This window comes from Dendrobates tinctorius, unplaced genomic scaffold (assembly GCF_039654945.1).
Source record: "Dendrobates tinctorius isolate UK_male_01 unplaced genomic scaffold, ASM3965494v1 ptg000307l, whole genome shotgun sequence".
NCBI classification, from domain to species: Eukaryota; Metazoa; Chordata; class Amphibia; order Anura; family Dendrobatidae; genus Dendrobates; species Dendrobates tinctorius.
In genome coordinates, this window is record NW_027361974.1 from 1,102,652 (window position 1) to 1,125,003 (window position 22,352).

Sequence of the window (22,352 nt, forward strand, 5' to 3'; positions counted from 1 at the left end):
AATAAAAAATAAAAAACGAAGCAAAAAATAATGATTTATTATCATACCGCCAAACAAAAAGTGCAATAACGCGCGATCAAAAAGACGCATATAAATATCCATGGTACCACTGAAAACGTCATCTTGTCCCGCAAAAAACGAGCCGCCACACAGCATCATCAGCAAAAAAATAAAAGTTATAGCTCGCAGAATAAAGCGATGCAAAAATAATTATTTTTTATATAAAATAGTTTTCATTGCATAAAAGCGCCAAAACATAAAAAACGACCTAAATGAGGTATCGCTGTAACCGTACTGACCCAAAGAATAAAACCGCTTTATCAATTTTACCGCACGCGGAACGGTGTAAACGCACTCCCCAAAAGAAATTCATGAAACGCTGGTTTTTGTTCATTCTGCGTCCCAAAAATCGGAATAAAAAGCGATCAAAATATGTCACATGCCCGAAAATGGTACCAATAAAAACGTCAACTCGTCCCGCAAAAAATAAGACCTCACATGACTCGGTGGGCCAAAATACGGAAAAATTATAGCTCTTAATATGTGTTGATGCAAAAACTATTTTTACAATAAAAAGCGTCTTTTAGCGTGCGACAGCTGCCAAAAATAAAAACCGCCATAAATAGTAAATCAAACCCCCCGTTATCACCCCCTTAGTTAGGGAAAAATAATAAAATTAAAAAAATGTATTTATTTCCATTTTTCCATTAGGGCTAGGGATAGGGCTAGGGTTAGGGCTAGGGTTAGGGCTAGGGCTAGGGTTAGGGCTTGGGTTAGGGCTGAGATTAGGGTTAGAGGTGTGTTGGGGTTCGGGTTGGAGTTAGAATTGGGGGTTTCCACTGTTTGGGCACATCAGGGGCTCTCCAAATGCAACATTGCGTCTGATCTCAATTCCAGCCAATTCTGAGTTGAAAAAGTCCTATGGTGCTCCTTCCCTTCCAAGCTCTGCCATGCGCCCAAACAGTGTTTTACCCCCACATGTAGGGTATCAGCCTACTCAGGACAAATTGCAAAACAATTTTTGGGGTCCAATTTCTCCTGTTACCCTTAGGAAAATAAAAAATTGGGGGCAAAAATATCATTTTTGTGGAAAAAAATGATTTTTTTATTTTCACGTCCGAGCGTTATAAACTTCTGTGAAGCACTTGGGGGTTCAAAGTGCTCACCACACATCTAGATAAGTTCCGTGGGGGGGTCTAGTGTCCAAAATGGAGTCACTTGTTGGGAGTTTCAATAGTTTAGGTACATCAGGGGCTCTCCAAACGCACATGACACCCGCAGACCATTCCATCAAAGTCTGCATTCCAAAACGTCACTACTTCCATTCCGAGAACGGACGTGTGCCCATACAGTAGTTTTCTCCCACATATGGGGTGTCAGCGTACTCAGGACAAATTGGACAACAACTTTTGCGGTCCAATTTCTCCTGTTACCCTTGGGAAAATGAAAAAATTGGGGACTAATTGATCATGTTTGTGGAAAAAATACGATTTTTTTATTTTCATGCCCTGGCATTATAAACTTCTGTGAAGCCCTTGGGGGTTCAAAGTGCTCACCTCACATCTAGATAAGTTCCTTAGGGGGTCTAGTTTTCAAAATGGGGTCATTTGTGGGGAGTTTCCACTGTTTAGGTACATTAGGGGCTCTCCAAAGGCAACATGACACCCGCAGACCATTCCATGAAAGTCTGCATTCCAAAACATCACTACTTCCCTTCCGAGCCCTGACGTGTGTCCATACAGTAGTTTTCTCCCACATATGGGGTGTCAGCTTACTCAGGACAAATTGGACAACAACTTTTGGGGTTCAATTTCTCCTGTTACCCTTGGGAAAATAAAAAAATTGTGGAATAATTGATCATGTTTGTGGAAAAAATACAATTTTTTTATTTTCATGCCCTGGCATTATAAACTTCTGTGAAGCCCTTGGGGGTTCAAAGTGCTCACCTCACATCTAGATAAGTTCCTTAGGGAGTCTAGTTTTCAAAATGGGGTCATTTGTGGGGAGTTTCCACTGTTTAGGTACATTAGGGGCTCTCCAAAGGCAACATGACACCCGCAGACCATTCCATCAATGTCTGCATTCCAAAACGTCACTACTTCCCTTCCGATCCCCGACGTGTGCCCATACAGTAGTTTTCTCCCACATATGGGGTATCAGCATACTCAGGACAAATTGGACAACAACTTTTGGGGTCCAATTTATCCTGTTACCCTTGGGAAAATAAAAAAATGGTGACTAAAAGATCATGTTTGTGGAAAAAATACGAATTTTTTATTTTCACGCCCGGGCGTTATAAACTTCTGTGAAGCACTGGGGGGTTCAATGTGCTCACCACACATCTAGATAAGTTCCTTGGGGGGTCTAGTTTCCAAAATGGTGTCATTTGTGGGGGGTTTCCACTGTTTAGGTACATCAGGGGTTTTCCAATCGCGACATGGTGTCCGATCTCAATTCCAGCCAAAAACGTCAAATGGCGCTGCTTCCCTTCCGAGCCCTGCCATGCGCCCAAATAGTGGTTTACCCCCACATGTGGGGTATCAGCGTACTCAGGACAAATTGCACAATAACTTTTAGGGTGCTGTTACCCTTGGAAAAATAAGAATTGAGGGTGAAAAGATCATTTTTGTGGAAAAAATATGATTATTTAATTGTACGGCTTTATGTTATAAACTTCTGTGAAGCCCTTGGGGGTTCAAAGTTCTCACCACACATCTAGATAAGTTCCTTAGGGGGGTCTAGTTTCCAAAATGGTGTCATTTGTGGGGGGTTTCCACTGTTTAGGTACATCAGGGGTTTTCCAATCGCGACATGGTGTCCGATCTCAATTTCCGCCAAAAACGTCAAATGGCGCTGCTTCCCTTCCGAGCTCTGCCATGCGCCCAAATAGTGGTTTACCCCCACATGTGGGGTATCAGCGTACTCAGGACAAATTGCACAATAACTTTTAGGGTGCTGTTACCATTGGAAAAATAAGAATTGAGGGTGAAAAGATCATTTTTGTGGAAAAAATATGATTTTTTAATTGTACGGCTTTATGTTATAAACTTCTGTGAAGCCCTTGCGGGTTCAAAGTTCTCACCACACATCTAGATAAGTTCCTTAGGGGGTCTAGTTTCCAAAATGGTGTCATTTGTGGGGGGTTTCCACTGTTTTGGTACATCAGGGGTTTTCCAATCGCGACATGATGTCCGATCTCAATTCCAGCCAAAAACGTCAAATGGCGCTGCTTCCCTTCCGAGCTCTGCCATGCGCCCAAATAGTGGTTTACCCCCACATGTGGGGTATTAGCATACTCAGGACAAATTGCACAATAACTTTTAGGGTCCTGTTACCCTTGGGAAAATAAAAATTGGGGTGAAAAGATCATTTTTGTGGAAAAAATATGATTCTTTAATTGTACCGCTGTATGTTATAAACTTCTGTAAAGCCCTTGTGGGTTCAAAGTTCTCACCACATATCTAGATAAGTTCCTTGGGGGGTCTAGTTTCCAAAATGGGGTCAATTGTAGGGGGTTTCCACTGTTTAGGTACATCAGGGACTCTCCAAACGTGACATGGCGTCCGATCTGAATTCCAGCCAATTTTGCATTGAAAAAGTCAAACGGCGCTCCTTCCATTCTGAGCTCTGCCATGCGCCGAAACAGTCATTCCCCCCCACAAATCAGGTATCAGCGTACTCAGGACAAATTGCACAATAACTTTTGCAGTCCAATTTCTCCTGTTACCCTTGGTAAAATAAAAAAATTGAACCTGAAGTATTTTTTTTGGGAAAAAAAGTTAGATGTTCATTTTTTTTTAAATATTCAAAAAAATTCCTGTGACGCACCTAAAGGGTTAATAAACTTCTTGAATGTGGTTTTGAGCACCTTAAGGGGTGCAGTTTTTAGAATGGTGTCACTTTTAGGTATTTTCTATCATATAGACCCCTCAAAGTGGCTTCAAATGTGATGTGGTCCTAAAAATAAAATGGTGTTGTACAAATGAGAAATCGCTGGTCAACTTTTAACCCTTATAACTTCCTAACAAAAAAAAATTTTGGTTCCAATATTGTGCTGATGTAAAGTAAACATGTGGGAAATGTTAGTTATCAAGTTTTTTGTGTGCCGTATCTCTGTGATTTAAGGGCATAAAAATTCAAAGTTGGAAAATTGCGAAATTTTCAAAATTTTTGCCAAATTTCCGTTTTTTTCACAAATAAACGCAAGTTATTTGAATGAAATTTTACCACTAACATGAAGTACAATATGTCACGAGAAAACAGTGTCAGAATCACCGGGATCCATAGAAGCGTTCCAGAGTTATGACCTCATAAAGGTACAGTGGTCAGAATTGTAAAAATTGGCCCGGTCATGAACGTGCAAACCACCCTTGGGGGTGAAGGGGTTAAATCAATATTTGAATAAAAAAAGTCTAAACACTAAAAGTACACATATTTAGTATCGCTGCATCCATAACAGCTCAACCTATAAAACTGTCCCACTAGTTAACCCCTTTAGTGAACACCATTAAAAAAACAAGGCAAAAAAACAATGCTTTATCATCATACCGCAGAACAAAAAGTGGAATAGCACGCTATCAAAAAGACGGATATGAATAAACGAGATACTGCTGAAAACGTCATCTTGTCCCGCAAAAAAACCAAGCCGCCTTACAGCATCATCAACGAAAAAATAAAAAAGTTATAGCTCGCAGAATAAAGCGATGCAAAAATAATTATTTTTTATATAAAATAGTTTTTATTGTATAAAACCGCCAAAACAAAAGATATAAATGTGTTATCGCTGTAATCGTACTGACCTGAATAATAAAACCGCTTTATCAATTTTACTACACGCAAAACGGTGTAAAGGCCCCCCCAAAAAGAAATTCATGAAACACTGGTTTTTGTTCATTCTGCCTCCCAAAAATCGGAATAAAAAGTGATCCAAAAATGTCATGTGCTCGAAAATGGTACCAATAAAAACATCAACTTGTCCCGCAAACAACAAGACCTCACATGACTCTGTGGGACAAAATATGGAAAAATTTATGGCTCTTAAAATGTGGTGGTGCAAAAACTATTTTTTGCAATAAAAGGCTTCTTTTAGTGTGTGACAGCTGCCAAACATAAAAACCGCCATAAATAGTAAATCAAACCCCCCCGTTATCACCCCCTTAGATAGGGAAAATAATAAAATAAAAAAATGTATTTATTTCCATTTCCCCGTTAGGGTTGGGGTTAGGCTTGGGGTTATGGTTGGGGCTATAGTTAGGGTTGGGATTAGGATTAGGGGTGTGTTAGGGTTATGGTTAGAGTTGGAATTAGGGTTAGGGGTGTGTTGGGGTTAGCGTTGGAGTTAGAATTGGGGGGTTTCCACTGTTTAGGCACATCAGGGGCTCTCCAAATGCAACATGGAATCTGATCTGAATTTCAGCCAATTCTGTGTTGAAAAAGTCAAAACGGCGCTCCTTCCCTTCCTGCTTCTGCCATGCGCCCAAACAGTGGTTCCCCCCCACATATGCGGTATTGGCGTACTAAGGACAAATTGTACAACAACTTTTGGGATTCAATCTCTCCTGATACCCTTGGTCAAATAAAACAAATAGGATCTGAAGTAATTTTTTTGTGAAAAAAAGTTAAATGTTCATTTTTTTTTTAAACATTCCAAAACTTCCTGTGAAGCACCTGAAGGGTTAATAAACTTCTTAAATGTGGTTTTGAGCACCTTGAGGGGTGCAGTTTTTAGAATGGTGTCACTTTTGAGTATTTTCTATCATATAGACCCCTCAAAGTGACTTCAAATGTGATGTGGTCCGTAAAAATAAAATGTTGTTTTTAAAAATGAGAAATCGCTATTTAACTTTTAACCCTTATAACTTCCTAACAAAAAAAAAAATTTGATTCCAAAATTGTGCTGATGTAAAGTAAACATGTGGGAAATGTTATTTATTAACTATTTTGTGTGCCATATTTCTCTGTTTAAAGGGCATAAAAATTCACATTTGGAAAATTGCACAATTTTCAAAATTTTCACCAAATTTCCATTTTTTTCACAAATAAATGCAAGTCATATCAAAGAAATTTTACCACTAACATGAAGTACAATATATCACGAGAAAACAATGTCAGAATCACCGGGATTCATGGAAGCGTTTCAGAGTTAAGACCTCATAAAGGGACAGTGGTCAGAATTGTAAAAATTGGCCCTGTCATTAACGTGCAAACCACCCTTGGGGGTAAAGGGGTTAATCAGTATTCAGATTAGCTATCATTATTGAATCTGTATAACCCACAGAGTACCTATTGGGGATTGCATCTATATTTATATAAGCCAATTTTTTCCCTCAGAATTTTTCCATTTTTTTCCATCTCGTATCTCTTATCTATATGTTTTCCCACCTGTCTATTGGTAGGGACATCTAGGGAAGTAAGGGATAGTCCTCATTGAGTGGAGGCGCCAAAAAAATCGAGCTCTTAGGGTGCCAACCTCCACCGCTAGATAGGAGTCAATTAGGACTACTGTAGGGTTCTGTAGATCTACTTGTTATCAATTTGGTCTACGTTCACATTGATTTGTTTTTTTTGACCAATTGTTTACACTGGGTAGATGTCTTTTAATACTGACGTCACTGAGGCTGCGGGGAGTCCCCGGCTGATCTGTGAATGAACTAATGACCGTGGGAAAAAAGTCAGAAACTTTCCCACGGTAATTAGATCATCTACAGGCAGCCATTGAGGCTGCACAGAGCTGAATCAATTCATTTTGTAGTAGATTACAGTGAGGCTGGTCGCATTAGCTTTTAAAGCTATAATTAAAATAAAATTGTTTTTAAGGGGTTATATGTTCACACGTAATTATTCCTCACAAGTCTGTAGATGATCTTGTTCGCATACTCCTAAGGTGCCTAAACAGCAGAAATCATTCCAAGTCACCCTACGTTGGAAACTTCACCTCTGAAGGATTTTATTCAGGGGTATAGTGAGCATTTTGAAGCCACAGAATTTGTACACAAATCTTGTTTTAACCCCAAATTTCTCACTTTTGCAAGGAAAACACCAAAAGGTGGACCTTAAAGTTTGTTACCCATGTTCTTTCGAGCTTGACGATATCCCACATGTAATCAGAAAGTTCTGTTTAGACAAACAGCAGAGCTCGGAATGGAAGGAGCAATTTTTGAATTTTGGAAAACAAATTTGGACGAAAGAGATGGCGAGCACCATTTCGTAGTTGCAAGGCCCCTAAACAGCAGAAACTCCAAACAATTGACCCCATTTTGGAAACTACACCCCTCATGGATTTTATCCAGGGGTCTAGTGAGCATTTTGATCCCACAGCAACTACACAGAATTTGATGACAGTAGGTTGTCATATTAAAAATGCTCATTATTTTCACAAAAATCTTGATTTAGCCCCAAATTACTCACTTTAGCAAGAGATAATACCAAAAAGTGTACCCACAGTTTGCTACCCACATACTTCTGAGTATGTCAATACCTGTAACGAATGGAAGCGGAGGCAGAGATGGTGAAGTTCACATTCGTTTTTTAATTTTTAAGTGGAACCTCGGGCGGCTCTGAAGGGGGCGTAACTAGTGAGCCCCGGGTACCCATAGTAAAGTCCCTCAGACAGGACCAGAATTGAATACCCGGAGGACACAGGTGCTACCTCCAGTTAGACCCGGGACACGTGGCAGCTGTCCCAGCGGGACGAAAAGGGGTAACAGATACAATAGCAGAGTCCGTGGAGAAGTAGACACACAGCTGAGGTTCTGGTTCCGGGTAGTTGGTACCTAGCAGGCTCCCGGAACCTTGTCACAGTCCATGGACACGGATGGCTGTTGGCGGAGCGGGATGGCATTTGCACAGATGTTTGCAAAGATTGCCAGGGTTAGCAGGATACAGATAATCTGTGGAGACAGATAGCATGAGAGAATGCACAGAGACTGCTAACACAGTGCAGACAGCTCAGGAACAGAACCGGATGTAGCAATGATAGATACTCGTTGCTCCAACGCTCTCCCTATGGAGGAGAGTCCAGAAATTGCAGCCAGTGCGCTGCCATTTGATAATTACCAAATTTGAAAAATGCACACTGTCCCTTTAAGAAGCCAGGGGAGCATGCACGCGTGCTCTAATAGCTTTGCCTGAAGACCTGCTGACAGGACACCAGGAGATGGGGGAGGGGGAGAGAGTAGGACGCCGAGGAGCAGCATGAGACAGAAAGGGAGCTCGCTGCTGCACAGGGACAGCGTGCAGTACAGGAGGTGAGTGGCCAGAACAGGGTGCAGCGGCAGACCGGGACACAGAGCCAGCGCGGGGAGCGGGTGTAACAATACCCCACATGTAGTCTAAAAGTTATGTTTGGACACGCGACAGGGCTCGGAACAGAAGAGGCACAATTTGAATTTTAGTTCTATTTGGAATCTATAATATAACGGTGGGAGCGTCACTCTGTCTGAAGCCTTTATAGACTGCTCAAGCACGACGCGCCTGCGCAGTCTGGACAGAGTAACGCACCCTGTGATGAGGGTGGCCCAGGAGATGGTGGTATGCGTAAGCACTGAACGCATACCACGATCTCCGACATAACACCTTACCGATCTGGTGTTGCCACGGGGTCTTGCTGGGCTGTCAGGAGAGGGTGGGTTGTGGCGCCGGAATTGGCACATGCCCAGTCCGCGCTTTCTGGCGCCACATTTTGGAAGACACACTGCAGTGTGTCTTCAAGAAAATAGTGCCAGAAAGTGAGGACTGCGCAGGCACCGATTTCGTCGGCATCGGCGCTTGCCCAGTCCGCGCTTTCCGGAGCCATTTTGTGGAATACACACTGCAGTGTCTTCAAGAAAATTGCACCAGAAAGTGATGACGGCGCAGCACCAAATTCGCCGGCACAATCCCGCCCTCTCCTGACATCACGGCACAACAACTTACCGATCCGGTATTGCCGCGGGTTTAATCGGGCTGATTTCGGAGGCACAATCCCGCCCTCTCCTGACCTCACGGTGAGACCCCGTGGCAATACCAGGATTGGGGAATGAGGGGTACCATGCATACCAGAAAAGGGGGGGGTGAGGGGGACCATGCATACCAGTATTGGGGATGAGGGGACCATACATATCAGGATAGGGGGGTGAGGGGACCATGCATACCAGTATTGGGGATGAGGGGACCATGCATATCAGGATAGGGGGGGTGAGGGGACGATGCATATCAGGATAGGGGGGTGAGGGGACCATGCATTCCAGGATTGGGGGGTGAGGGGACCATGCATTCCAGGATAGGGGGGTGAGAGGACCATGCATACCAGGACTGGGAATGAGGAGACCATGCATACCAGGATTTGGGGGGTGATGGGACCATGCATACCAGGACTGGGGGATGAGGGGACCATGCATACCAGGACTGGGGGGTGAGAGGACCATGCATACCAGGATTGGGGGGTGAGGGGACCATGCATACCAGGATTGGGGGGTGAGGAGACCATGCATTCCAGGATTGGGGGTGAGGGGACCATGCATACCAGGATTTGGGGGGTGATGGGACCATGCATACCAGGATTGGGGGTGAGGGGACCATGCATACCAGGATTGGGGGGTGATGGGACCATGCATACCAGGATTGGGGGGTGAGGGGACCATGCATACAAGGATTGGAGGGTGAGGGGACCATACATACCAGGATAGGGATGAGGGGTACCATACATACCAGGATAGGGATGAGGGGGACCATGCATACCAGGATAGGGATGAGGGGGACCATGCATACCAGGATAGGGATGAGGGGGACCATGCATAGCAGGATAGGGATGAGGGGTACCATGCATAGGAGGATAAGGATGAGGGGGACCATGCATAGCAGGATAGGGATGAGGGGGACCATGCATAGGAGGATAAGGATGAGGGGGACCATGCATAGCAGGATAGGAGGGGGGCAGCACATACCAGGATGGGAGACCATATACCAATAAAAATGCCCCCCACCCGGGCGTAGAACGGGTTCATAGCTAGTAGATAGAGTCATATTGGCAGAGCCTGTGTGGTTCAAGAGCAACAGGAAATGAACAGAAATGTTTGTTTTGCTAATTATACCCTCTAATGTATTTATCTAGGGAGGTAGCGGGTAGTTTTTTATGCAGTATAATGCAACACAAGTTTGAAAAATTACAATTTGCATTTTTTTTACTGTCATGTTCATTTTTTTTTTTTTTTTTTACATTCTAAGGAACACACCTCAAATGTTATTGCACTAGTGTTTGTAGTAATTGTCGGTGTACATGTGGTAGCCTGGGTGAAGAAATGGTGTCATTAGTTGCCAAATATACTTTTTTTTTTACCTGGGATGCTAATGGTCAGGGGGCAGTAGGGTGGGGTAATGTGGCCGTCCCTGTCTTTGTAAATTAGGTAGGCACACATGTGCCCTGATGAGCTCTCTCACATTGTACCTAATATTACAACGTGTATTTGGAGGAAAAGAGGTGTTTGTTTTTTTTGGGGGGGGGATAAAATTGGTGACATCTAATTTTATTCCAGGCCCTGCCTCTGATGATTCAGCGGTGACCACTAAGTCTAACCCCATCGGGCTGTGGGATCTTGTGGAGGAAGAGGAGCCATCACTGTCTGAAAACTCTTCTGCTTCAGAATCAGATTTCGTTTGACTCCAGAAACTAATGGAGCGAAGCAGGGTGCACCGCTGCGCCTCGGTAACCGTTCTGCACGCCATCGATTTTATATGAATGCCTAACAATAAGAACTAATCTAACAATAGTACACCTAATGTAATAGTAATATTTTGTTAATTTTATTTATTTTATGATTTTTTTAAACTTTTGAATGAACCTTAACTTTAAAGCCTAACCCTAAGCCCAACCCTAGTCCAACTCTAGTCCAACTACAACCCTAAACCCAACCCTACCCCCAACCATAAGGAGTTATCCCTAACCCCTGGCTAAAAGCAAAGAAAGAAAGAAATCAAAATTATAAAATGAAAACAAAAAACAACAAATTTAATCTGACTAGGGGGATGACAAATATTGGACTTTTGATCACTTTGAAAGGATCTATCACAGTGATCAAAAGTCAGGGCCCAATAAAGAAAATCTCTGTTGTTGGGTGCCGCCCGGCAGATCATTAACTAACTTGAGCCTTGTTCTGCCCATTCTGTGCAGCTAGATATTTTTAAGTGCTGTTCCAGCTATCGCCAGTAGGTGTCATAAGTTGCCCCTCTCCTTTTATTCATGTGTTTGGAATTTTCTATTCTCCAAATGGTTAATTGTTCAGATCCACCCCTTCTTTCTGCCTGGTCAACAACATGTAACCTTTTTTCCAGCCGTCTCCGGAGTAGCTCACACCTGCTCAGCTCTTTGCAAACCATTGCTTATAACAAGTGGATTCCGGTAAGGATAATGCAGTTATTAGTTATGCATCTCTGTTAGCAGCCATAATGCAGCCCCCTATGATGTTCATCTTGGAAGGAAAAATTTGGATTGAAGATCCCTTCCTGACCTTTGACGCCACGTAGGCGTCATGAAAGTCTGTGCCAATCCGAGCCATGACGCCTATGTGACGTCATGAGTTCATAGCCCCCCTGCGGGTCGGGTGACCGGGGTCACTGAAAGGTCACCTGACCTGCACACACAGGACCCTTTCTACTTCACCCCAGGGGGTGGCTTAGCCCCCCCCTTGGCTATAGTTGCTCTGATTGGCTGTTAAAAGTTTAACAGCCAATCAGAGCGATTGCAATATTTCACCATTGAAATTTGGTGAAATATTACAATCCAGCCATGGCCGATGCTGCAATAGCATCTGCCATGGCTGGAGACACCGATCAGACCCCCCCACTGACTGACGGCACCGATCGGCCGTCGCTGTCATCATCTGCTCCCCCTCCCCTCACCTTCCGATCCTCCCTCACCCCCCCGATACCTCCTATGTCCCTCTGGCCATCCCGATGTCCCACCATCCCAGATCATGGGCCCACCATCTTGGAAATGGTGGGCGCATGCGCAGTGCACCCGCTGGACTCTGCCGGCTGCAGATTCATTCATTCATTTTGATCACTGTGATAAACTCTCACAGTGATCAAAATAAAAAAAGTAAATAATCCCCCTCCCTTTTTATCACCCCCATAGGTAGAAACAAACAATGAAATAAAGAAAATATTTTTATTTTTCCATTAGGGTTAGAATTAGGGTTAGGGTTGGAATTAGGGTTAGAAATAGGGTTAGGGTTAGAAATAGGGTTGGGATTAGGGTTAGGGTTGTAATTAGGGTTAAGATTAGGGTTAGGGGTGGGTTAAGGTTGGGATTAGGGTTAGGCTTGTGTTTAGGGTTAGAGTTGGGATTAGGGTTAGGGGTTAGAATTGGGGGGTTTTCATTGTTTAGGCACATCATGGGGTCTCCAAACGCGACATGGCGCCACCATTTATTCCAACCAATTTTGCATTTAAAAAGTGAAACAGTGCTCCCTCCATTCCGAGCCCCGACGTGTGCCCAAACAGTGGTTTACCCCCACATATGGGGTATCGGCGTACTCAGGAAAAATTGCACAACAACTTTGGGGGTCTAATTTCTCCTGTTACCCTTGGGAAAATAAAAGAATTGGGGCTAAAAAAAAATATTTTTGTGGAAAAAAAATATTTTTTATTTTCACGGCTCTGCATTATAAACTTCTGTGAAGCACTTGGGGGTTCAAAGTGCTCACCACACATCTAGATAAGTTCCTTTGTGGGTCTATTTTCCAAAATGGGGTCACTTGTAGGAGAGCTCCAATATTTAGGCACACAGGGGCTCTCCAAATGTGACATGGTGTCGTTAATTGGAGCTAATTTTCCATTCAAAAAGTCAAATGGTGCTCCTTCCCTTACAGGCCCTGCAGTGTGCCCAAACAGTGGTTTATGACCACATATGAGGTATCGGTGCACTCAGGAGAAGTTGCCCAACAATTTTTTGGATCCTTTTTATCCTGTTCCCCATGTGAAAATGAAAAAACTGAGGCTAAAAGAAAATTTTTGTGAAAAAAAGTACTTTTTTTTACAAATCAATTTGTGAAGCACCTGGGGGTTCAAAGTGCTCACTATGCATCTAGATAAGTTCCTTGGAGGGTCTAGTTCCCAAAATGGGGTCACTTGTTGCGGAGCTCCAATGTTTAGGCGCACAGGGGCTCTCCAAAGGAGACATGGCAATCGCTAAATATTCCAGCATATTTTCCATTCAAAAAGTCAAATGGCGCTCCTTCCCTTCTGAGCCCTCCCGCGTGCCCAAACAGTGGTTTATGACCACATATGAGGTATCAGTGTACTCAGAAGAAATTGCCCAACAAATTTTAGGATCCATTTTATCCTGTTACTCATATGAAAATGAAAAAATTGATGCTAAAAGAAAATTTGTGTTGGAAAAATTAAACTGTCCATATTTTCCTTCCACGTTGCTTTAGTTCCTGTGAAGCACCTGAAGGGTTAATAACCTTCTTGAATGTATTTTTGAGTAGCTTGATGGGTGCAGTTTTTAGAATGGCATCACTTTTGGGTATTTTCTGCCATCTAGACCCCTCAAAGTGACTTAAAATGTGAGGTGGTTGTTACGTGTTACAGAACCACTCAGCACCCAGAATATGTTGTGCAGTTATATGTATGTATAATAGGTTCTATGTGAGATGCATGTCCCTAATGCATCAGCCCACAGGCTTCCCCCCTGGGCAGAGGGGACACGATTATCTGCCCAGGCTGCCTGCACGGGGTCTACTTCATGCAGCACTTGAGGGCCTCAAACCACCGAAGATTGTAGGGGGACCAGCTAGAAACCCGGCCTACCACAGTCCCCCTGGGGCGCACTGCCACACCTGCCGTCAGCTGGGCCACCTGCAAAGACAATGCCCCAACCGGACTCAGCATACCCAGTGGCCAAAGGCGGGAACAGCTACCTTCAGCCGGGCTGCTGTACACTGCTACCAAGGCGAAGCTGACCCGGCATTGGGGGCTACGACTAACCAAGGGGTGGAAGAGATGGAGGAAGTGCTGCATGAAGTAGACCCCGTGCAGGCAGCCCGGGCAGATAATCGTGTCCCCTCTGCCCAGGGGCGCAGCCTGTGGGCTGATGCATTAGGGACATGCATCTCACATAGAGCCTGTTATACATACATATAACTGCACAACATATTCTGGGTGCTGAGTGGTTCTGTAACACGTAACAGCAGCCTTCAGCTCGTTTGCATTGTTGGCTCTGGTGTCTCATTTTCCCCTTGATAATACTCCATAGATTCTCTATGGGGTTAAGGTCAGGCGAGTTTGCTGCCAATCAAGCACAGTGATACTGTTGTGTGTACACCAGGTATTGGTACTTTTGGCAGTGTGGACAGGGGCCAAGTCCTGCTGGAGAATGACATTTCCATCTCCAAAAATCTTGTCGGCAGAGGGAAGCATGAAGTGCTCTACAATGTCCTGGTAGACGGCTGCGCTTACTTTGTACTTGATAAAACACAGTGGACCGACACCAGCAGATGACATGGCTCCCCAAACCATCACTGATTGTGGAAACTTCACACTAGACCTCCAGCAGCTTGGATTGTGGCCTCTCCACCGTTCCTCCAGACTCTGGGACCTTGATTTCCAAATGAAATGCAAAATTTACTTTCATCTGAAAACAACACCTTGGACCACTGACAACACTCCAGTTCTTTTTCTCCTTGGCCCAGGTAAGACGCTTCTGACATTGACTATTGGTCATGAATGGCTGACACAAGGAATGTGACACTTGTATCCCATGTCCTGGATACGTCTGTGTGTGGTGGCTCTAGAAGCAATGACTCCAGCAGCAGTCCACTCCTTGTGAATCTCCCCCAAATTTTTGAATGGCCTTTCCTTAACAATCCTTTCCAGGCTGCGGTTATCCTGGTTGCTTGTGCACCTTTTTCTACCACACTTTTTCCTTCAACTCAACTTTCTGTTATTATGCTTGGATACAGCGCTCTGTGAACAGCCGGCATCTTTAGCAATGACCTTTTGTGGTTTCCCCTCCTTGTGGAGTGTGTCAGTGACTGCCTACTGGACATCTGTCAGGTCAGCAGTCTTCCCCATGATTGTGGAGCTACTGAAACTAAGGGACCTTTATAAACGCTTAGGAAGCCTGTGCAGGTGTTTATTGTGAATTATTCTAATTTACTGAGATAATGACTTTTGGGTTTTCATTGGCTGTAAGTCATAATCATCAACATTACCAGAAATAAACACGTGGAATAGATCACTCTGTAATGACTCTATAGAATATAGGAGAGTCACTTTATGTATTGAAGAACTGAAATAATGTAACTTTTTGATAATAATAATAATAATCTTTATTTTTATATAGTGCTAACATATTCCGCAGCGCTTTACAGTTTGAACATATTATCATCACTGTCCCTGATGGGGCTCACAATCTAAATTCCCTATCAGTATGTCTTTGGAGTGTGGGAGGAAACCGGAGTGCCCGGAGGAAACCCACGCAAACACGGGGAGAACATAGAAACTCCTTGCAGATGTTGTCCTTGGTGGGATTCGAACCCAGGACTCCAGCAGTGCAATGCTGCAGCGCTAACCACTGAGCCACCGTGCTGCCCAATGATGATTGATGATATTCTAATTTTGTGAGAGGCACCTGTAAGTTTACATCAGCATCATTCTTGAAATGACTTTTTTTTTTTGTTAAATTGTTTGAAAGGGTAAAATTTTATCTGCAATTTTTCATTGTTTCAATGCAATTTAACGAACCTATATTTTTAGGGACTGCTTCACTTTTGAAGCGACTTTGAGGGGTCTACATGTGAGAAAACCGGCAAAAAAATACACATTTTAAAATCTGAGCCCCTCTAAATAATCAATAGTGCACTCAGAAAGTTTCATTATGATGGAACGTTAGGAGCCTCGAAGAATATAAAAAAGTGGGCATAATTCCCCGAGGTCTTCGCATGCAGATTTTTCCCTCTTGGGAAGCAGCTTCTGACTTCCAGTCTGTTTGGGAAACAGGGTTGGCTCAATGTTCGATTATTTTAATTGACATTTTGATTGAGCATGACCAGGCTCTGCTGAATAAAATAAAGGAGGAGAATAAAAAATGGGAGAACAAGCTGACTAACTTCGATAGGGACACTACTGTTGTTCCTTTTCAACAAAAATTAAAAACCACAATAGATCACTTTGAGAAAGAGAAAATCACTAGAAATAAATTCCAACGTGATAAACTAGATTACAGCAAAGGAAAAGCATATAAATGGGTACATCATGGTAATAGACGCCCCATCTCACGGGAACCCCAAGAAATAAACAACACTGCAGTAGCTAGGGATGTATCGTCTAGTGATTTTTTTTGTCCTCAGACCCCAGCGACGCAGAGGGCGCCGCGGGAGGGGTAGAAGGAAGAAGAGATATCTTCAAGAAGAACGGCAAACCACAAAGGAATTGGTCCCCCACGTTCAGGAGAGTGACAAGATACAACAAGAGAATAAGAGTCAGTGATAAGCGGTCATAAAGGAGCACTTAGGAAGCAACCCAGGGGCAGACAAAAATGTCAGGTCTCCACCGCAGCTCCAGCCGGATAGGGGCAATGAGAAAATGGAAACGGTCTTAGGAGCGCAGGAAAGAGACTCAGACAAGAGATGGAGTTAAACCACAACGCGTTTCGATGGAGAATCTTCATCAGGTGGAAGTTCCACCTGATGAAGACGGATTCTCCGTCGAAACGCGTTGTGGTTTAACCCCATCTCTTGTCTGAGTCTCTTTCCTGCGCTCCTAAGACCGTTTCCATTTTCTCATCAAGATACAACAAGAGACAATGACTACCTCAAGTGGAATCGTGGGATCACAAGGTAACCTGCAGGCGATCAACCTCGCTTCTTATGTACTATCAGATTTGGAGACGCGGGTCTTGTGTAAAGGGTTATCTTTCTCCCTTATGAATGTTCTTGATTAATTCATTTTCATTAAGGACCTGTATTTTGTTTTGTCGACAGCTCATCTTTAAAATGTTATTCCATCAGCCAACCATTGCTGATTCTTTCCCAGATGACGAGAGACAGGTGTTTCTGGATCTCTTCGACCTATTACAGGAAAATGAAGTAGCAGAAACAAAAAGAAGATTTTCCAGACGACTCCCCTCCCAGGCCACTCCATCTCTTGCTTTGTTTCCTACAGTTCAAATCTTCTTTGAAAAGGTATGTAGGGATGTCCAGAGACTAAAACTAGACCCCAACAAACATAACTTTAGCAAGGAGGAAAGGAAGGCCCTACAAAAAATAAAAAACAACAACAAATTTGTAGTCCTTTTTGTGGCCCCATGAACAATATCAAGGAGGTAAAGGCGCCAGTTACATGATGAAAACTGCTATGTTCTTTTACCTTCTGATCCAACAACAGTATTCAAGGATAAAATTGATTGTCTTATCAACAGGGCACTACGGGAAGGAACAGTGATGAAAAAAGAAGCAGAGTTTTTAACCACTCCGGTTCCGGTTATTCCAACATTTTATGCCTTTCCAAAGGTGCATAAGTCCGTTAAGGAGCCACCAGGTAGGCCCTTTGTCTCCGGGGAGGGCAGTCTTTTTGAGCGCACTTGTATCTTTATAGACCATTTTCTCCAACCGTTGGTCTTGTCCCTTAAATCTTACACTAGGGACTCTACCCATTTGATGCAGCTCTTGGAAAATCTGGATTTACCTGATGAGACCTACCTTGTGAGCATGGATGTGGAAGCCTTATACACCAGCATCTCACACACCCTAGGTATGCAAGCGGTGAAATATTTTCTTGACAAGGGTTCCAACAGAAACACCCACCATGATCGTTTTCTATTGGAACTGTTTTATTTTGTCTTGGACAGAAATTACTTTGTTTTCGATAAAAAATATTACAGACAAAGGACCGGCGCAGCAATGGGTGCCCGGTGCGCACCTTCATATGCCAACCTTTTTCTTGGGTGGTGGGAGGAACAAACTGTGTATCAACATCAGGCCTTCCATGATCATGTTTTTAGGTGGCAACGTTATACTGATGACGTTCTGTTTTTATGGAGGGGCTCCCCTGATCAATGTATTGAATTCATCAATGATCTTAATAGTAACCCATTTAACATCAGGCTTACTCATGTCATTTCAGCTATCTCCATAGACTTCCTTGACATTAAATTATCCATTGATGATTCCCAGATCATCTGCAGCCTTTTTCGAAAAAAAAACCCAGCTACAAATAGTTTTTTACACTACTCAAGCTTCCACCCGCAACATCTGAAAAACGGAATCCCAAAGGGTGAACTCCTCCGACCTAGAAGAAACTGCAGCTCTGAGTTGGAATTTACTGAAAAAGCAAAAGATTTGACTATGCGTTTCAGGCTAAGAGGTTACCCATGGAAGGTTGTTTCAGGAGCATACCAATATGGCCGTAGTCAAGACAGAACTAAGCTACTAAATAATAAAAAGGTATGTGAATCCTCCCGTCCCCTTCCGCTAATCACCACTTTTAAATAACCAGTGGTCTGACATTCCAGGGATCCTCATGAGGAATTAGGACATCCTTTTGAGTGATAATAGGATCACTCCTTTCATTTCTGATTCACCTGCCCTGGTGGCCAGGAGGGCAAAAAACCGTAAAGGATGACCTCTGCCATAGCCACTATCAAAGACCCACTAAGAAACTTAATCGGGGAACAAGGATTTGGGGCTGTAACCCCTGTGGGAACTGCACTATCTGCCAACTTTTAATAGCACAGGATGGTTATTGTATTCAATCTTTATCTTTTCAGATTCGTCCTAGAGACAACTTCAATTGCAAGACTTCAAATCTCGTATATGCCATTTTCTGCAGTTCTCCTAAAATTTATGTGGGACAAATCACCCAACAACTTAGGAGAACACAACAGCATCTCTCAAACATCTCTACTGCTTCCAAGGACCGAGAAAAGGGAAAATCACTCTCCTCTGTGGCTGCACAGTTTTGGACACTCATGGAGGCATTTTCCTTCTTAGGGCAATTTTTGGCACCTTTCTAGGAGTCTTTTGTCATATACATATTTGTTTGTTTTTTTATAACTGCCCTCTCCCGTATGTGATCATTCAGACTTTTAGGCTTGAGAGTATCATCCCTCTTTGGGAAAACTTTCTCTCCTTATTTTCATCCACAATATTTGCGTGTCAGTATTATTGGTATTTTTTATATTTTCTGGACATACAAGAAACCTACTATGATCTGGTTTTTTTTATACATGTATTTCTCCTGTTGAGCCATATAAAAGCTAATTGTTTATGAGGCATGAATATATAAAATAGCAATAATAAACTATTGTGTGATCGATTTATCTGAAAAATTATTTTTTGTTATATTTGGGGCATTTGCTCATTTGTATCCTTTATCAATTTAGGGGAGTAGTTTCTCATTTTATACTCCTTCAGCAATATCTAACTTTTTACCCTTTTCCCTCTTTTTTGGCCATTTAGTTTTACGCTCTGATGGCCGCCTGACTGCAGTCTAATTTGTGACTAACGTCTGGTTGTTGGCACATCTATTTTCATCAAGGGATTATAGGGGAAGTATCACTCTGCATTTGTTTGAAAGGTTTTTATGGGACTTTCCATTTATAGAGACTGTATGTACATGTGAAATCTAACTGTAGGCCTATTTAACTTCTTCAGACTATGACATGGCACATCAGTTTTTCAGGCTCCTATATTTATTTACTGATGATACTATTTCTGTAATACACTCAGATGGCTGCCTGATTGCAGCTCAATCTTTGCTGGTTAAATACCTGTTTTTTTTACTTTTTTACTTTTCATCAAGGGTCTTGTGGGGAGCAGGTACGGACTGGGGCTGTAATTCAGTCCTGGCATTTGAAATCACACAGGCCCATGTTGTCCGTGTCCCCAAGAGCCAGATGACTATATTACTAATATTACCCTGGACGGAGGAAAGGAAGAACACCGATTCTGTAAGCAACGTAGCAGACAAGGCAGCCCATGACCAGACAGGCCCTTCTGGCATGTGCCAGAATTGCCAGATGACCAGTCCAGCCATGTTCGGGGGGCAGCACCTGAGCATTCCTATTGTAGACCCTGAGAGGAAGGGAGGGTGCTTGACGAGAAACGGAAAACTTCCATCACCCATTGAGGTCACTAGAAATGTGGAGAATTTGTGTCATTTTGGGCTGAGTGTAGACGGGACGGTCACATCCTGGGACAGTTATTACGGGTTACTGCAGACATCACTTCGTTCCCAGAATGCTCTCATTGCTATGTACAGCGCATGTCATGATCATTCTCTGCCGTGTGGCGCCATCCTGCGGCTATAGGATTCTACCCGTGTAGTCAGGGCGTTACTGCACTGCCAAGTTATTGGGCGACTGATGTAACTGCATTCTACTTTTGGTGGGACAGACATACACTAGATCAGTGACTGACGGACATTAGGCCTCATGCGGAGATGAGTGATAATGTCAGAGAGGCTGCAGGAAGATGCGTCCCTGACTCAGAACCATAACCCCAGAGTGCTATCAGTCAGTCAGAGAAGCGAGTCAGCTGTGTGTCCAGCCCGCTGCCGCCTGGTAGCACGCGGTCTCCTCTCCTGGGCCCGCTCCATGCACCTGGATCACCCCCAGGGCTGTGGGATTACTCGGTACCTGGCCGGTGTCTCAGAGGGACGTGTCGCGGTGGCGGTGACCCGGTCCGTGGCCCTGGGTGTCCAATGTAAAAGGGGTTGAATGAAGCAAAGAGTTTCTAGGTAGTTCGTGACGCCACCTGTGGTGCTCGGCAAGGGAGGGGTTAAGCCGACGCTGCGGTGCAGATCCTCTGGGACAGATGGTGGGGCGCAGCAAAGATGTGATAGCTCTCCACAGGTAGAGCTGCAATCCCAGGGCAGTAATAGAAGGTGTTGAGGTAGATGGAGTAGTGTTAGGCACAGAGATGTAGCAGTGCTGAGTGGGTTGGCGCAGGAAGAAGGCAATGACACAGCTGAGTGCAGTTCCAAGTCTTTTACTCACGTTTCTGGCACAGACAGGTGCCCGTTTCAGTGCTGTGTCCTCCAGGTCAGGGGCTCAGCCAACTCCCAGGCAGATGGATTAACCCTTCTAGCACTCCCTTCCAAATGTGCCTTTTCTGAACGTCTCCTCTCTAGCGCTAATCTGAAGTACTTGCAGTTCTGAATTACACTCAAGTGCCTCCTTCTTGATGTTACTTATAACTCCACTCGTATGACAGGCGGCTGTAGCCTGCTTCGGGAACTCCATCAATCTTGTCCCGGCTCACACAACGTTGCCACTGTGTCTCGAGTCTTTGGTGGGAATAAAGCAATCACAACTCCTATTCCACAGGTTTCTGCTGCAGGATCATTAGTATCACACACAGCCTCGGATACCGGCGCCCGGCCTTGGAGCAATGAACTTAGGGAAGGGCTCCGCACTAGCCCCAGTCTCTCTCCTCCTCACGTTCCGTGCTTATCTATCTTCCTTCTGAACAACTGATCCTTCTTTCTTCCTCTTTCCTTGCTAACAGCTCCAGCTCACAGGAGGCGGCTGCAAACACGTCCTCGCACTATCCTCCACCGGGGATTATCACTGTCGAGAGCCCTTCTCCCCGCTCCCCCGCGCTGGGAACTTCTGCCTTCCTCCCCCTCTCAGGGGATGCTCCCCCTAACTTCCTGTCAGCTTTCCCCTCTCAGTGTCGGTACCAGCGTCTGGTCAGGTGTCACCATCTTACCTGGGGAGTGGGACAGTACACCTCAGGAGGAGGTGCAGTACCTCTGTGGCGACTGAACCCTCAGGGGCGCCACACACTCACAACCAACATCCGCTGTACATATACAGCTAAATACAATCCTCATAGCACACGTAGTAACAGAAAACCCGGCGTTCTAGTAACGACACAACCTCGTTCTCAGGAGGAAGCAATGACAACATATAGGGGGGGCTGTAGGAAGGGGCCGGTGAGTTTACGTGTTACAGACCACTAGAGGCCCAAAACCTAATTACTCAGAAGTCCATGTTTTACGTCACTGTGGACATCAATCCCTACAGATGTGTAATGTAGAGGATAATAGTATATGACACCCATGACAATGTGCAGTGTTACCACCTTTCTATAGATCACACACTGGTAATAAATACAGAAATACGCGAGATACAGGATGATGATGGTCAATAATTAATCATTTTATTTTTGTCTCCTATCAGTATGTTTTGAGTTGTGGGAGGAAACCGGAGTACCCGGAGAAAACCCACACGGACACGGGGAGAACATACAAACTCTGTGCAGATGGAGTCCCAGATTTACACCCAGGACCACCGTGCTGCTCGCTAACAGCGCTAATCACTGCGCCACCGTGCCGTCCTGTAGTATGATGGTCCTACGTCTCCAAGTAGC

General features: G+C 44.1%; 1 long non-coding RNA gene across 1 annotated transcript; it reads left to right on the forward strand.

Moving 5' to 3' along the window:
* Nucleotides 1-10,527: 10,527 nt before the first annotated feature.
* Nucleotides 10,528-19,243, forward strand: LOC141073585 (uncharacterized). Its single transcript, XR_012227010.1, has 6 exons — nucleotides 10,528-10,681; nucleotides 17,014-17,162; nucleotides 17,399-17,517; nucleotides 17,621-17,730; nucleotides 18,103-18,422; nucleotides 18,746-19,243. It is a non-coding gene; the product is annotated as an uncharacterized lncRNA (long non-coding RNA).
* The last annotated feature ends 3,109 nt before the right edge of the window (nucleotides 19,244-22,352 follow it).